The sequence below is a fragment of the Gavialis gangeticus genome, unplaced genomic scaffold, assembly GCF_001723915.1.
Source record: "Gavialis gangeticus isolate Ggan-Ray unplaced genomic scaffold, GavGan_comp1, whole genome shotgun sequence".
Taxonomy (NCBI): domain Eukaryota; kingdom Metazoa; phylum Chordata; order Crocodylia; family Gavialidae; genus Gavialis; species Gavialis gangeticus.
In genome coordinates, this window is record NW_017729008.1 from 38052881 (window position 1) to 38059332 (window position 6452).

Sequence of the window (6452 nt, forward strand, 5' to 3'; positions counted from 1 at the left end):
TTTTTTTTTTTTTTTTTTTTTTGCTTAGTAGCTTTATTCATGGTATGGTAGGAGGCTCTGCTGTATGGTTTGCTTTGCTGATATTGCAACAGAGAAAACCCAATATCCTTATTGCAACTCCAGAATTAGGTGCACTTGGACATGCAAGGCTTCCTTGATTCACACACCCTGCAGAAGAAATTCCACCATACATAATGAATTCCTAGCTTCATCTGGGACCACGAACTAATGATGCCAATGGTGACTTACTTTCATATGCAGAGAGGAGAAAAATCAAGTAACAGGTTAGATGCATTAAAAATCACTTCTTCGCTTTACCCCTTTTGCCCTTAACATATTTTACTACTATGTATTAATGTGCAGGCAAAACTTTTTCTTGAAATTAAAATGCTGAAAAAGCTTCCTCTGAAGATACAAGGCAGAATACATACCACTGACAGCTCATATATTACTTTATTAGAGGCGAGTATTCATAATTTACTAAGGGTATAACTAAGATTAAATGATTTACCCAAGGTCACAAAGCAGTTGCAGTCATGAGTAGAATTTAAAATGTTCACTTCTCAGCCCTTGCTCTATCAATCAGTACTGCCTATAATTTAACCAATGCTATGTTAATGCTTTTTATGATAATTGATATAATCTGTCAGAATTTACGGAGATACTTAAAGAATATTTATAAAGTTGAATACATCTTATTATGAAAAACAATCAGTTTATGTCTATGCACAGACATAATTTTTATTGTGCAATTCAAAAGGACGTATACCTACATTACCTACAGTGCTTTGGAAAGGAAACAATGCCTAATCTGATCCTCCTAGAATCCCAACTGGCGATTCAATGAAAGCATGCAGTCCAAACCTGATGCACCAAACACTAGCCAATCCCTTCCACTTACCACCATAGATTGCACAGAACAATTTTATCAACATTAAATAACATTCCAAGGAAAACAATGTGGATCCTTTTGTAGCAGAGATGATCCTGAACCTGAATCTAAATCTCAAATTTAAATGCTCCTGAAGGCCAGTTGATCTTCCCTGTAAAAGCTAATCCAGAGAATTGAACCACATGCTCATGTGGATTCCAAAATATTCCAACCAACATAAAGAGCAATGCTACCTGTGCTATATTTAGTACTGTTATACTCCCAGCTTTTCCGTTCAGTGATGCCAAGAGAAGATCAAAAAGGGATTACTAAAAGAGGGAAACAATAATCCAGTAGAAATTAAAATTGTATTAAATTTACCATTGTATGGTCACCAGGAGAGCCAGCAGATCCAAAGTTGTGTTCTTCTCCAGTGGTCAGGAATGCAACTCCTCGCAGGCACAAAACAAATCCAAAATGCAGCATGCACGCTAGAGCCACCTCTCTTCGGCTAGTCATACTTGCATGATCACAGACATCTTTTGAATCTGCCATCAACAAAGGAAACCACAATAAGACTGTTTTCTTTATTCTTCATAACTGAGTCAGTAGGTCAACAGTTCCTTTGGCCCAGGAACCAGAACAATTCCCTGGAATATTCTAGTGGAAAAGCCACCTATTTTTGCTTCCGGAACAGAATCAAGGTGTTCCAAATAACCATCTTGTTTTAAGCACAGACTGTAGTCATTGATGAAACTCCATTTTGCTTCTCACATCTGGGAATAACTATGAGAAAATACTTCCATTTAAAAAATTACAGGCAGGAAACTATTCTTTATACACCTTGCACTCTGCTTCCAGTTCTTTCAGTCCACACTCTCATGTGCCGACTCAGAATTGGAGTGGCATAAAAAAAGAGCTCCTAACAGAAGATTAGCTCCATTCCAAATCAGTCTTGCTCCACACAAACACAGAATATACCGCGTGTGCACTACAAATACCCTGCTGAAACAAAGAGAAAGCAGTAAAGCTGCTATCCCTTTTCCTGATCCATGACTCAAAACGTGCGGTTGAAAACTGGTTTCGTAACAACCTCTTAAGTACCACCTACTCACATCACAGAGTGTGTCTTACAGCAAACGCACAGGAAATCACCAGCTAGTGCCAACGGATCTACTATTCCAAGAAATAGCTTTTCAGATACTCCTCCATCATTAGGAAACTAAGTAGCCTTTACTTTCTCTATTACTGAAATACATGAGAATTTTTTTTAAACAAGTTTCAAATGATTCTTCTCCCCGTCCTCCCCCAAACAAAAATGTGAACGATAAGTCACCAGCTGAAAACATGCTCGTTGTAAACAGAATTGCACACTACTCAGTCCAGCAACTGCAGCTATTCATTTCCAGAAATAAATTCACTGGACAAAAATCAGAAGGGTGGAATTAATTTTAAGAGACAGATTGCATTCTGAGTAACACACAAAGACTGTGGGGTGAAGCACGTGCCTTTCTGACCACCAACAGCAGACCCCTGAATCATCCAACCACAAGATGACTCGCGATGAACGATTTCCTCTTATTTTACACTCCTATGGTGGGCTGTACCCCCTGGTATATCCTGAACCTAATCCCTACTTTAATGGAAATTCCAAAACTCATCTCAGAAGGCTCTGGCTACATACTAAAACGATGAAGCCATCTGCCAGGTTTTGCTCTGAGTCACCTGTCAGATATACAGAAGGAAATTAGTCAACAGGCAGCAAGCACATGGAAGCCCACTGATAGCAAGTAGCTGCTAACGTGTCTCATGCATGCATTTGAGACACAAAATGCTGGCATGCCTGAGCCATCTTGAAGAAAAATTATAAAAATTAACAACGCTACACTGAGAAAAAGGCACAAATCTTCAGAAATAATAAGACAGCACATAGACAGCATTTTGGTTTAGTTTTCAATGCCAGCATAGTTGAAATGGCCATGGAAAGGGGACAAAAAAAGAGACATTTCACAAACATTAGACCTTCACTGTGCGTGACAAGAAAAATAATTAAAACAACTGAGAGAACTAATTTGTGGCTGCTTAGAAAGTTAACTCTTGAAGGAATAGATTAAAGTAAGAGAGAATAATGACAAAGTTTAATTTAAGAGTCATTTACTGACACAAGTATGCCTAATAGAAGTGAATGGGATTACTCATGTAAAAAGTATTGAATGGTCAGAAATTGTTAAACTATTACAAACCTAAGAACACATGAAGTTTATAATCTCACAGATTAATAAACAGTTAGCAGCCTGTCAGGATGCTACCAACGTGGAATTTCAGATCTCCAAACACGTCTGTATTATAGAAACTGATCTCAATCCAATGCCCTTCAACTGAAACAAGTAACCAAATTTTGCTAGAAATTCATCCCTGAATATTTTGTACATTTTCGGTTCAACAACAAAAAATGCTATATAAAATGACAACAATCTTTGATATTTTGGATTCTCAGATCCTTACTCAATTCTTACTCAGACATAACTCACAAAGTCTTTAATGAATAAGGACTGATTAGCAATGAAGATATTAAGGATTCCTCCCAACAGCAGTGGCTGAGGGAAAAGGCATTTTTATTTTTGTTGGTTAGTTCTACATAGTTTGCTGCCCTAAAAAGGAGTTCAACTTCTGAATAAGAAGATAAAAGACATGAATAACATGCCCCATTTAGATTCTTCAAGGCACTACAAATATCAAATACTCTCACCTGCTTCCACATGCTGAAAGGACCAGTCTGATACACTTCTGCAATGGGGGAGAAGGGAATTCTTGCTCCTGTTTTGTACTTGGGCTTTTCCAGCACAGGTCTCAACATGTACTGCCTCACTTCCCATGTGCCTGTCTAGTCAATTAACATACTTTTTAAAAAGCCAGATGAAAAAAGAAAGAAGGAAAGAAAGGAAAGGTAAAAGCCCTCTTAGATGAATAAAAATTTTTTTCTTTGTCCACGCTTATGGACAACTCCATTACAAATTATGCACAAGTTATGTACAACTCCAAAAGAAACAGAACGTGGCAAAAAGGTCCACCCAGTTGACACCCCCAGTAACCAAATACAAGCACACCTTGTGGCTTGTATTCGTCTGATCAATGCGCGCTGAAGGTAAACTGTTTTGGACACTTAAATCAATAAGCAAACGTAGCCCATCGTCTCTCATGGTCCTTCCACTGCACCCAAGTGTATTAACGTTCAAGTGTAGGGACGGGACCATCCGTTGTACCCATCTCACTGACTTCATTTATCACTACAACAGAAGCGGAGTGGATCAGCAAGGAGGACCAGATCACACAGAGCACCTTAAAATACATCCTAAAATAAAGCAGAGCATGCAAGTCATGGATTTGGGGTTTTTTTAATCAGTCCTACTGCACATGCAGGATGCTTGCTCAGGCTTGAGTGGTTTACATGCGAAGCCTTACAAGCAAATAGAGAGCTAGTAGATACTCAGGCACTTTCCTACATATAGATTTTGGAGACTAACTTCAGACTCCTAGTTTTCAAAAACAAGGTGGATTTTAAGAGTGGGGTTGTTAATGCGTGCTGCATATTAGAGCTGCATGAAGCTTCCGTTGCTGATTCAACCTGGCGGAGATTTGGCCTGATTCAGTGGCCGAATCTCCAAATCTTAATCGAATCAGAAGGCCCTTTAATCCGTCCGAATCAAATCGGAACCCTCTGAATTGATTCAGAAAGATTTGATGATTTGGACATAGACACAGCTTTAAATGTTTTTTCGACACACCTCAAGGTACCAGGCGGCTTGTGATCACTGCCGTGCTAGGGCGGATGGAGCATCCCACAGCAGCGTGGAGGGGTCCCCAGCATGCTCAGCAGCAGACCCAGGAGTGGACCAGAAGCACTTCCGGTCCACTGGGGAACATACAGCCCCCCCCCCACGCCCTGGCTCAGTGACTGATGCCTCCTGGGTCCCCGGCTGACTGCCAAGCCAGGAGAGCGCAAGGGACTGCCCCGTGCACTCGGCAGTGGACCAGAAGCACTTCCAGTCCACTTCCGGGTTCACCACCGAGCACACGGGGTCCCCCCACCCACCCCCGCACTCCTGTGGGATGCTCCATCTGCCCCAGCATCACAGCGTTTACAAGCCGCCTGGTACCTCGAGGTATATAGAAAAAAAACATTTAAAACTGCGTATGGATGAATTGCTGATTCTCTGAATCAGCATCGAATCTTCAGTTTGGGACTCAGCCGAATCAAATTGGAACAGTGATCCAAATCAACTAATCAAATCACTGTCCCTGATTTGGGCCATATCTGAATCCGAATCAAATATGGCCCGTTTTACACACCCCTACTGCACATATGGATCAAGAACACAAAGCATTTAACACAAAGCAGAAATGCATCAACAATTGCATGAATTTAGCAAATTCCACAGAAGAAAAGAGTCATCTTTAGCCCTAAAAACCCGAATCAAACCCCCCCCTTAAAAAGATTATCACAGAAAATCTCTCTTCCACCAAGTTTCGCCTATAACAGCAGCACCTATACATAAACTTCTTGGTGACTATTAATTAAAAAAAAGGAGCTAGTTCTGAAGCAACTATTTTACCATGAAATGAGCAGGCTGGATTCATTCCTGGTGAACACTTACATAAGGCCTTCAGGGACATATACACTTATTTTATAACAAATTACGCCGGCGCAGTCAGTGTAACAGACTTATCCTGTTACATATTAAATTTTATTCATAAATGCCTTTCTGCATTGTACTAATCAGATCACATTGTGTATCCCTCTAACACAAGCACTCAGACATTTCCCGTCATAAAAATATAACCTGCTCAGAGAATGCAAAAGCACACAGGTAAAGGGCATCTGCTTCTTTGTTATAAAAGTGCGGAGCATTTTATGGGAACAATCATACAGGAAGGGTTTATCTTCAACCCTTGTCACAGATTTAAAGGAGACAGCACATAATCTTTACTGGCTAATTTGATATAGTGCCATGCAACTGCAAAAACCATTAAAAAGATAACAATTCTTCAATGTTACCACAAAGAGAAAAAAGGATGGTTACTCACCAGTAGCTAGAGTCCTGCAAATACAGTGTATTTGCAGATCTACTGAATGTAACATTAAGGCACAGACAGCAACTGCATTCAATCGGGATATACAGAAGGATGTTTATGAACATGTAAACTGATAACCAAAGCTGAATTTTAAGACTGATGCGACAGGATGGCTGATTTTAGACGCATTTGAGGAGGAACGAAGTTGTTCTGCTGATTCATCCTAGAAGCTATATCAGACGGATCATGCCAACTGCAACGCAAAGAGGCAAGACAGCATCTTGGTAACAATGCAGAGCTAGGGAAGGACAACAGGATCTTTGAGTTCTGCATGAGGTTTATGTCTGCCAATGCAGTCCTGCCTGAAAGTTTTATATCGAAGGGAGGAATACAGGTAATTCCTTGCCCCTTCCCCCTCTACCCCCACATAAAAGTTTTAAAATTGGTCCATAACCCACTGACCATACCTATGCCACGTTCAGAGTAGCATGGGACTTGTTCCTTCCTG

At 40.3% G+C, this 6452-nt stretch overlaps 1 long non-coding RNA gene across 1 annotated transcript in view; it reads right to left on the minus strand.

Moving 5' to 3' along the window:
- Positions 1-1261: 1261 nt before the first annotated feature.
- The window catches only part of LOC109292243, a 157213-nt gene continuing 152022 nt past the window's right edge, over positions 1262-6452 (minus strand). The window contains exon 4 of the long non-coding RNA XR_002096084.1: positions 1262-1419. This is a non-coding gene — a long non-coding RNA (uncharacterized LOC109292243). The remainder of the gene's footprint in view (positions 1420-6452) is intronic.